An 11,371-nucleotide genomic window follows, 5' to 3' on the forward strand; every position below is an offset into this window, starting at 1 on the left:
AAAAAAAATGCAAACAACCCCCCCAACAGTAAAACCCACCACCCACACAACCAACCCCCCAAATAAAATTCTATTGAAATAAACCTAACCTGTTTTACAGTTAAACCTAACATTACACTAAAATTAAATAAATTACAGTAATGAAATATAATTAACTAAATTACAAAAAAACCCCCACTAAGTTACACAAAATAAAAAAGAAATTATCACATTTTTAAACTAATTACACCTAATCTAATAGCCCTATCAAAATAAAAAAGCCCCCCAAAATAATAAAACCCATATCCAGAACGGAGCATTCTCTTCATACGGTCCAAGCCATACACTGAAGGTTCCCTTTAAGGGACGTCATCCAAGATGGCGTCCCTTGAATTCTGATTGGCTGATAGAATTCTATCAGGCAATAGGAATTAAAGGGTAAAAAATCCTATTGACTGATGCAATCAGCCAATAGGATTGAGCTTCAATCCTATTGGCTGACCCAATCAGCCAATGGGATTGAGCTCACATTCTATTGGCTATTCCAATTAGCCAATAGAATGCAAGCTCAATCCTATTGACTGATTGCATCAGCCAATAGGACTTTTTACCCTTAGAATTCTATCAGCCAATCAGAATTCAAGGGACGCCATCTTGGATGACGTCCCTTAAAGGGAACCTTCAGTGTATGGCTTGGACCGTATGAAGAGGATGCTCCGTGCTGGATGTCTTGAAGATGGAGCTGCTCCGTTTCTGAAGGATGAAGATAGAAGATGCCATCTGGATGAAGACTTCTGCCCGCCTGGAGGACGACTTCTTGCCGCTTGGATGAAGACTTCTTGGATGAAGACTTCTCCTGGCTGGATGAGGATGGATGTCCGGTCTTCCAAAACTGTAAGTGGATCTTCGGGGGTTAGTGTTAGGTTTTTTTAAGGGTTTATTTGGTGGGTTTTATTATTAGCTTACGGTTTTTGTAAATGAGCTAAAGGGCAATGGGGAGCTTAGGTTTATTTAGATAGGATTTTATTTGGGGGTTGGTTGTGTGGGTGGTGGGTTTTACTGTTGGGGGGTTGTATATTTATTTTTTTACAGGTAAAAGAGCTGATTTATTTGGGGCGATGCCCCACAAAAGGCCCTTTTAAGGGCTATTGGCAGTTTAGTGTAGGCTACGCGTTTTATTATTTTTTGGGGGCTTTTTTATTTTGATAGGGCTATTAGATTAGGTGTAATTAGGTTAAATATTTGATACTTTCTTTTTTATTTTGTGTAACTTAGTGTTTTTTTTGTAATTTAGTTAATTGTATTTAATTAATGTAATTTATTTAATTTCAGTGTAATGTTAGGTTTAACTGTAAGACAGGTTAGGTTTTATTTCACAGGTAAATTTGTATTTATTTTTACTAGGTAGTTAGTAAATAGTTAATAACTATTTACTAACTAATCAACCTAGTTAAAATAAATACAAACTTACCTGTGAAATAAAAATAAAACATAAGCTAGATACAATATAACTTAGTTATATTGTAGCTAGCTTAGGTTTTATTTTACAGGTAAGTATTTATTTAGTTTTAAATAGAAATAATTTATGTATTAATTGTATTTTTTATTTGGAATTATTTTAATTAGTTTAAAGTTAGTGGGTGTTAGGGTTAGACTTAGGGTTAGGTTTAGGGGTTAATAACTTTAGTATAGTGACGGAGACATTGGGGGCAGCAGATTAGGGGTTAATAACAGTAATGTAGGTTGTGGCGATGTTAGGGACAGCGGATTAGGGGTTAATAAGTGTATGTAGATGGAAACGAAATTGGGGGCAGCAGAATAGGGGTTAATAATATTTAACTAGTGTTTGCGATGCGGGAGTGCTGCGGTTTAGGGGTTAATATGTTTATTATAGTGGCAGCGATGTCCAGAGTGGCAGATTAGGGGTTAATAATTTTATTTTAGTGTTTGCGATGCAGGAGGGCCTCGGTTTAGGGGTTAATCCTCTGATGTGCCAAAAGAATACACATATAGCACTCACATATACCCACATAGAAAATCAAAAGATAATATCTTGAAAAGAGAATAGTACGTGTGTGAGAAGAATGCTTGGTGTGACTTTGTGAACTTATAATAAAAACATCAATCTTTATTAGTGTATAGTTAAAGGTTAGGATGTTAAAACCCCTAGAACAGGTGCCTTAGGACCTAAGGAAATAAACCATGCCGATATTGCCTATAATAGGTATGGGAGCTGGAGATAGTCACTGTATAAATAGAGGGTATTGCAGTAAATTAGTAGGCATGAAAATACTGGGGTGAAATAATGCAGCAGGCAGTTATGAGCTCCCCTAGTTAACATCATGTACAAAGATTAACAGCTCTAGTCAATTGGTGAGATACTAGTAATAACAGAGTGTCTGTGTCGTAAACGTAGCCAATAATAAGGCTGATATTGTGTGGCACCTTGTAGACACTACGTTGCAAATAATGTGATCTCAGGCTAGAATTGTAACATCAAATGGTCTAAGTAAAAGGTGCCTGAAACGACTTATTTGTAACCAATGGTTGCTAGAGCAAAACGCTCATACCTGAGATACCATATATAAGCTCTGCTATGATTAGCCTGTGAAGATTAGCGCAATGGTGTCTGCTTCTAACTAATCAAGCTGCTGCAGGTAATACTAGTACAGTATCAGAGAACATAGAACTATTTTGGATTAAACAGAAAATCCTCCTAGGCTGGGGTAACAAACTAAATGTTACTCAATCATTAATATTAGAGTGACCCAAAGTAATCGGTTTTTCACTTGAGCAAAAGTGCTCAGCCCTATAGAGGTTTAAAGCTATCACTAGTTATAATAGATCTGTAGTCTGATAATATTGTACTAGTAAGTGCTAAATCAGCTCCGGTAAATAGTAAGGCAATACGGCTGAATGATTAAGTAACAGAGGTCTGAATATGGCCCAAGTTCTAATTTAAAATATTCAAAGGAGCCACAAACACCTCTCCCCCCCCCCCGCCCTTGACATGTTTCACCATAATCTAACCCAAAGTGCATTGTACAGGTTTTTAGTTGGCTTAAAAATGATTGATATGGGGACGATATAAAACTGTTATTCTAAACCATAAAAAAAAATCTATTTCTCTTGTATTTTAGCTCAATTTTTTCAAGTTATCTAATACCTTAGATTTTTTAAATCCATTTCTTTCTCGTTTCAGTAGCATTTTTTGGGCTGTTTACACGAGATATATTTTTAATATGAACGTTTTGTGCAGCTCAGTTCATTGGTTAATAAAACACAATAATTAAAAAAAAACTTTTTAATTAAACTCTAATCACACAATTTAAATAATGAAAAACATTAAATAGTCATCTAAATAATAATTTATAATTGTTATTAAATGGAGGGATATAGATATTAAATATGACTATAATAAAATAGCATGAAATTATTAGCTGCACGTGTTATAAATTAGCAGCCTTAGGTAAGTAAATAGGCTGTATTCAGACACATTAGGGACTCTACAGACTAATACTAAATAAATTATTGTTAGATTTTCCTAACCCTGTGGATGATTTGATATGGGGACGATATAAAACTGTTATTCTAAACCATAAAAAAAAATCTATTTCTCTTGTATTTTAGCTCAATTTTTTCAAGTTATCTAATACCTTAGATTTTTTAAAAAGCTGTTTCTTTCTCGTTTCAGTAGCATTTTTTGGGCTGTTTACACGAGATATATTTTTAATATGAACGTTTTGTGCAGCTCAGTTCATTGGTTAATTGATATGGGGACGATATAAAACTGTTATTCTAAACCATAAAAAAAAATCTATTTCTCTTGTATTTTAGCTCAATTTTTTCAAGTTATCTAATACCTTAGATTTTTTAAAAAGCTGTTTCTTTCTCGTTTCAGTAGCATTTTTTGGGCTGTTTACACGAGATATATTTTTAATATGAACGTTTTGTGCAGCTCAGTTCATTGGTTAATAAAACACAATAATTAAAAAAAAACTTTTTAATTAAACTCTAATCACACAATTTAAATAATGAAAAACATTAAATAGTCATCTAAATAATAATTTATAATTGTTATTAAATGGAGGGATATAGATATTAAATATGACTATAATAAAATAGCATGAAATTATTAGCTGCACGTGTTATAAATTAGCAGCCTTAGGTAAGTAAATAGGCTGTATTCAGACACATTAGGGACTCTACAGACTAATACTAAATAAATTATTGTTAGAGTTTCCTAACCCTGTGGATGAGTTTTTGTTTCTTACATGATAGTCTTTGAACATATGAAAAAAACAATTGTGACACTGTTTCTTATCTTTTTGTTCACTAGAGTTGGCTGTAATATTGTTTTCTAATTTAAAAAACATCTGTTCTTATTGACTGGAGTAGCTGTGAAAGGGGCTCAGACTGAGATAACAACGTTAAGAAAAAAGTTTGTAGGGAGTGAAAGAGTTAAATGATAAAGTATAGCTGTGGTTAATTATAACACAGATTACTAAAATAGTAGGTGAATCACTATTACTATTCCTTTTTTTTTTTTAATGATCAACAGTGGTAGATGTAGATATTACTTGTTATTTAAGGGAATCAAGACAATAGAGAGACGCACTCACTGAGACAGAATAATAGCTAGAAAAACGTCTGTGCTTGTCCACAAGGCCAGTGCCACTCAGGGTGCATATTTTTTTTGCGCACTATGCCTTTTCACAGAGAAACAATATCCCGTAGCATATCAGTCTGATCCTGCCCAATGACAGTCCAGCGCCGAAATACCAGGCAATTCTTCTCTGAACGAGACAAACAACAAACCCCAGACGTACGTTTGAGAGGTCGAAACGTACCTCTGGGGTTTGTTGTTTGTCTTGTTCAGAGAAGAATTGCCTGGTATTTCGGTGCTGGACTGTCATTGGGCAGGATCAGACTGATATGCTACAGGATATTTTTTCATAGGGCTCCATGTACTAAAGCGTCAATTTTCTCGCCGATAACGTGTCTGCTCGACTCGCTTGAACTCGCAGCTAGCGAGATGTTGCCCGCCATATGTACTAAAAACTATCCCAAAAAATTGCGCGTCTAATCCGCATCGAGCACTGGCGAATGATTCATACATATGACGCCTCGCTATTTGCGAATGTACTATTATTCGCTTACAACTTGTCAGTCATGTTTGTCCCACGTGACTGTAAGGTGTCAAAAACGTCAGATTTGTCGCGGGAACATATTGCAGCACTATATCAAGGAAATTTTATCAATTTTTTCAGACTGCATAGTTCCCGAACTTGAAGCTTTACTGACATTTATTGTTATTGATAAATTAAGTATGGCTACTTCTCGATCGTTGCGGTAAATCTCCTCCCGTAAACGGGGTGGTCGAACTGCAATATGGGTACAGTCTATTGCCCCAAGAACATTTGGCATTCCAGCCACACTGTAGAATTGCGACTTTATCGATTGCCACACTTCTGTGGTAGATGGTAGACAAACATATTCGGGGAATATATGCATGAGTGCATCGATAACTTTGGATAGATGATGAGAAAAGGCAGACTGACTGAAACCAATGATGATGCTGGGCACTGCCTGAAATGATCCTGTGGCAAAAATGTGCAAGACAGCAAGAAACTTGAGTATTCCGGGAATGGCCCTTGAACGAGCCGTCACAGGCTCTAGAAAATGTGCTATTTGAGCATATAAAGTCAATATTGAATGTCGATCCAGACGGAACCTTTGAATAACCTCTCTATCGGAAAGGGCATCTAAAGGAACCCGAGGAAGGAATACCCACTGTACTCGTAATCTCATTCTTCTAACCGGATTTGGGGCATCAGGTTGATGAATTTGCCTTCTACCCCTGATTTGCATCAGACGAAAAATATACAGTTGAAGAAGTGTCTCCATGGCTAGCAGGATCAAAAGTGAGTAACGATTCAATTGTACCCCTCTTTTAAATCAGTTGTAGGCGTTTATCTTATAGACCCTATTGTTTATTATGGTGCTCGCCACCTATTAGCTGGCGAGGGATTTTTCACGAGGTAGGTGCGGAGAAATTCACGAGCGTATAAATAGATAGTTTAGTAATTACTGTTTTGTGCGAGATTTATGTCGAGCGAGTATTTTCGAGCTACAAAAAAGACTGGAATTCAAGAGTTGCGGACAAGTTCGCTCGTAACCCCACCACGATATTGTGAGATTATGTGTTTAAGGTATTTAGTATCTATCCCCGGTCCTGAATCTGATCTCAATTTCTCCACCCAGTGCCTAATTTGCAAATATGCAAAGAAACTCGACCTAGGGAGATGAAATTGCTGAACAATGTTCTCAAACGAACGGAGCCTCAGGTTTTCACCTTCACATATCTGTATTACATAATTAACTCCACATTTAGCCCATAGCTCAAAAACCGAAGGTTCACAAGCAATTGGGAAACTCGGGTTACCAATTAAAGGTAGGAATTCTGATTTTCTGAAGTCTACTCCCAATTCCTTACATACTTTCTGCCATTCATATACAATATATTTAAAAGTAAACATCTGATATACTTGATCTGGAAGTTTATTTGCCGTATGATGAAGGATCGACTTTAGGCTGAAGGGTTTTATCAATGCAGATTCTAGCTCGTAAAACGAGATCAAGCCCTTTTCAGTAATCCAATCCAGGGCGAATTTGGCTACTGTAGCATAGTTGTAGAATTTTATATTGGGGCACGCCATGCCTCCAAAAACTTTAGGGAGTGTTAATTTAAATAATGAGATCCGTGGTTTCTTGCCCTGCCAAATAAACTGGTTGAATGCCCTGTTGAGGGTATCTAGGTCTTTCTTGTATAGCAAAAGCGGAAGATTCTGCAAGAAATATAAGAGTTTAGGGAATAACACCACTTTAATTAACATAATTCGAGCAGTAAGGGATAAGGGAAGGTTACCCCAGTTCTGCAATTTCAGAGCCAAGCCCTTAATGCACTTCTTAAAGTTCAACTCATACCACCTATTGGGGTCCCTACTCAAAATAACACCTAAATACGTTATCTGGGTAGATTCTAAGAATGGATGATTACAGGGGATTGCAGGTTTGCGAATCCACATGATCTCTGATTTATCGTAATTGATTTTATATCCTGAGAAGGAGCTGAAAAGATTACATAGTTCCAATAATCGGGGGATAGCTATCCTTGAATTACTGAGAAATAGCAGAAGATCGTCTGCGAACAGAGACAGAACTAGCTTATGTCCTCCCAATTGAATACCCCGAATTTCTCGCCTTAAAAGAATTGCAAGAGGTTCAAGAGATAGGTTAAAGAGAAATGGGGACAAAGGGCACCCCTGCCGAGTACCCCGCCCCAGAGTAATTTTCTCAGTCTGTTCCCCATTAACTATGAGTGTAGAGGTTGGCCCCTTATATAATTGTGTGATGAAATGTTGAAAAGAACCGGTTATACCAAATTTTCCTAATGCTGTTATCAGGTGATCCCATATAATGGAATCGAAAGCTTTTTCAGCGTCGATTGTGAGTATAGCAAGATCTGGTTTGGGGAAGGCCCTTTGTCTTTCTGTTTTATTCCAAAAGAAATCTAGGACTAATTGTAATTTCCTAAGATTTTTAACGGGATTCCTACCCGTCATGAAACCCGTCTGGTCTGGGTGAACCAAGTCTCCCAAAGAAGCTTTCAGTCTATTAGCCAGGATATATGTTAGGATTTTATAGTCCTGGTTCAGAAGCGATATGGGCCTGTATGATGTGGTTAGCTCTAGATCTTTGCCTTTTTTGGGAATTAAAACTACATTGGAAGCCGCAAATAGAGTAGATTGCGGTTTGTTCCTGATAAAGTAATCGTTAAATAAATTAACTAGGACCATTGGGATCTGATCTGGAAGTAGTTTATAAAATTCTGCTGGCAGAGAATCTGGCCCCGGGGTTTTCTCTAACTTCAACTTCTGAATAGCCTTTACAATTTCTTCCACAGTAAAGGGTTTGTTCAATTCTAAAAGGTCCTCTTTCTTAATTTGGGGCAAGGATAACCCTTGCCAGAACTGCTGTTTTGAAACAAAATTAATCTGTTTCTCCGCATATAGTTCTTGGTAAGTCTGAAAGAAAGCTTCTCTGATTGATAAGGGGTCAGTGACTCTTCTATTCCTATAATTAATTGCTGAAATATAATTCTTCTGCTGTCTGATCTTGACTATCCTTGCTAAGTATTTAGCTGAAACCCCATGTACCCCAGAATATAAGGCCTTCAACTTTAAATCTTCTGATACGGAATGTTGTTTGAGAAAGAGATCATACATAGCTTTGCTATCTTTATATTTTTGCCATTGTTCAGGCGAGGGATTGACCAGATATCTCCTGTAATTGTTGGCATTTTTTAAAATGGGAATTGTTATAAAGATATTGGGGAAAGAAAAACTTGTTTGCTGCCGAGGCTTTACCACTTAGACCCAGCTCTAAGGAGATGATAGCGTGGTCGGAGATCACGATATCCTGAATTTCTGCCCGCATTTTAAATTTCAGCATATGCTTTGCAACTAGAAAATAATCGATCCTCGAAAACGAGGCATGTGTCCAAGAGGCACAAGTATACTCCCGACAGTCCGGGTTCTGTACTCGCCAAATATCTTGTAAAACTAAACTTTTAGTAAATCTTTGAAGAATATCTGCTCCCCTAGCTTTCCTCAACACCCTCCTGGTCTTAGATCTGTCCAATACCTGGGAGAAGGCCATATTGAAATCACCGATAACTGTTAGATTTTTCCCCGAGTGCAGAAACAATTTTAATCTTAGTTCTTCCCAAAAACTTTTGTCTAGCAGATTGGGGCCATATACATTACAAAAAATAAATTTAACACCATTTACTGCTATTTCCAAAATTTGGTACCTCCCATTCTGATAATTTTCTATCATTATAATTTGATAGTCCAGTTGTTTACGAATTAATATGGCTAAACCTCTCTTAGATTTGTCATATGGTGTGAATAATACCTCCCCAACCCATTTGCTTTTAAGTTTGATAGCCTCCTTAGGTCTAAGATGGGTTTCTTGCATGAAAACTATATCAGGATTTTGGAGTCCTAGATGTCTAATAACCAATTTCCTTTTACTTGGGGATGAAATCCCTCCAATGTTCCAAAATAAAAGTTTTAACTTAACCATTTAAGCCATCTGGGTGGTGAAAAAAAAGGGAGAGGGAGGCAGAAAGAAAAAAAAAAAAAAAAAAAAAAAAGGGGGGGGGGGGGGAGGGAAACAGCTTTAAAAGTATACACAAAGAATAAAAAAGTAAATGTTTATAAAATAAAAGGGGAAGGGTAAGAAAGGGGTCCCCCCCCCTCCCTCCCCGCCAATGATACTACTATTCCACCTGTCCACGCCTCTAGGTCATCTGTGATTAAATTCCTATTGACAAAGTCAACTACCTGTATCATATTTGTCTCCGTCTCTTTAGAGATCACCATTGTTTCCATTTTTCCTCTCTTTTTTGATTCATTTAGTCGAAATATATACATTAATTAAATTCCTATACTCTGACAGAATAACTTAATCTCTTCAGGCTTTGTAAAATTATAAGTTTCACCATCTTTCTCTAACATCACCTTAGCTGGGTAAACTAATCTTGCCTTGAGATTGGCTTTAATCAAGCGAGAACAGTATGGAGCCATTTCCCTGCGCTTGCTTTGGGTCTCTAAAGAAAAATCTTGAAATAATAAAATTTTGTTAGATCCTATCATGATGTTATTGTTCTTACGATATAGTCTAAGGATATGGAATTTGTCTTGGAAATTTAAAAATTTAATGATCACAACTCTAGGTCTTGAGTGTCCCTCTAAGTTTCTTCTGGGCTGGCCTAGTCTATGGGCTCTCTCTATCGGTATCCTTACATTCTCTATATTGCTACCTACTAGTTTTGGAAGCTGGATGGCAGCAAAATTAATCAGATCTTGGTACTCCGGAGTTTCCGGTAGTCCTACAACCCTTAAGTTGTTGCGCCTCGCCCTATCCTCTAATTCCTCGATTTTACCTTGCATCACTGAGAGTTTAACATCGTGTGCATTAACCATCTGGTCTTGTACTATAAATCTGTCTTCTACATCAGATACTCTCGTCTCTACATCGTTCATGCGGATCGAAAACTGTTTAATTTCATTTGTGACAGTTGCCATTTCTGATTTTAAAGCTTCAAATTGTGGCATCACCAGATCTGAGATCTGTTGAATTAGTAGCACATTATCTGGACCACTCGCCCCTGTATCATTTGGATTAAATATCTCTGAGCTACTCTCATTAGGTTTGAGCTTTTTTTCTCTTGATTTGGGTGGCATATTGGGTGGGGTGGATTTAGTATGTGAAATAAATCTTTCCATGTATTAAGTGAGTGAGTGTCAAAAATTAGGCTAGATCCTGCATAAAATATCTTGATCTTGGATCCTTTTAAGTGAGTTTAAAGTCTATATCCGGTTAGGATATATTACAGAAAAAGTGTATTTGTGCTAAAAAAGCCACACAGTCTAGCAATATCACCAAGCTAGAACAAATCACGCAATGTGTAAAAGTGTCTTTCTTTATCTCAAAATGTGTGTGTTCAAGGGAAAAGGGTGAAAAAGAAAAAGAGACAGCAAGGCATGCATCAGAAAAAACATTCTGTATACATAATCTATTTAACCTAAAAAACAATTATTGTGAAAAGGAAAACCTCTAACTTTTTACTATATTTAAAAAAAACGGGTGAATATGTGAATGCCACCTACAGAAGATTATATTGATCTCAGTCTGCTAATTCCCAATATAAATAACAAGAATAGTTATATTGTCTGAAAAAATTGTTATTTGCTATAGAAAAACAGTCTAGAATACCCTCTATCAAAAGGTTATTATACTCAAGACAAGATGCAAAGGCCTTTAAACCAACCTTTGTGGACTTATCAGACTCCTTTCCCTGCAGAAAGATTTATATCATAAAAAGCCCCAGAACGCTTAGCAAAGAAACTTTCTCAAAGAAACAATAACTGTTGAACAGAGTTAACAAATCAGATACAAACCACAGAGATTGTTATCTAAATATATACCAAGAAAACTTGTTACACACATAATCAGCTCTAGGGTCTTTTTGTATAGAATGGACACATTGTGGGATGCAATTTATCTAATACTCTAAAAGGTGTGAAGTATATTCCAAGCTTATCAGAGTCAATAGCTTCTGGGACCCTTAGCCTTAATTTTCCAGTTATCTTCTAAACACCTTGGACCCACCAAATCACTTGATTATATATATTAGGTGTTAGAATGGTAGTTATTACTTTATGAGTCTCCACAGTCCGTTTTTATTTCAGAGAGGCCTCTTTCCCTTTCCGGATTATAAGACCGGAGAGTGTCTCTCTAGTGTGTCCCCGATATTAAGTGT

The sequence above is a fragment of the Bombina bombina genome, chromosome 5, assembly GCF_027579735.1.
Source record: "Bombina bombina isolate aBomBom1 chromosome 5, aBomBom1.pri, whole genome shotgun sequence".
Classification (NCBI taxonomy): domain Eukaryota; kingdom Metazoa; phylum Chordata; class Amphibia; order Anura; family Bombinatoridae; genus Bombina; species Bombina bombina.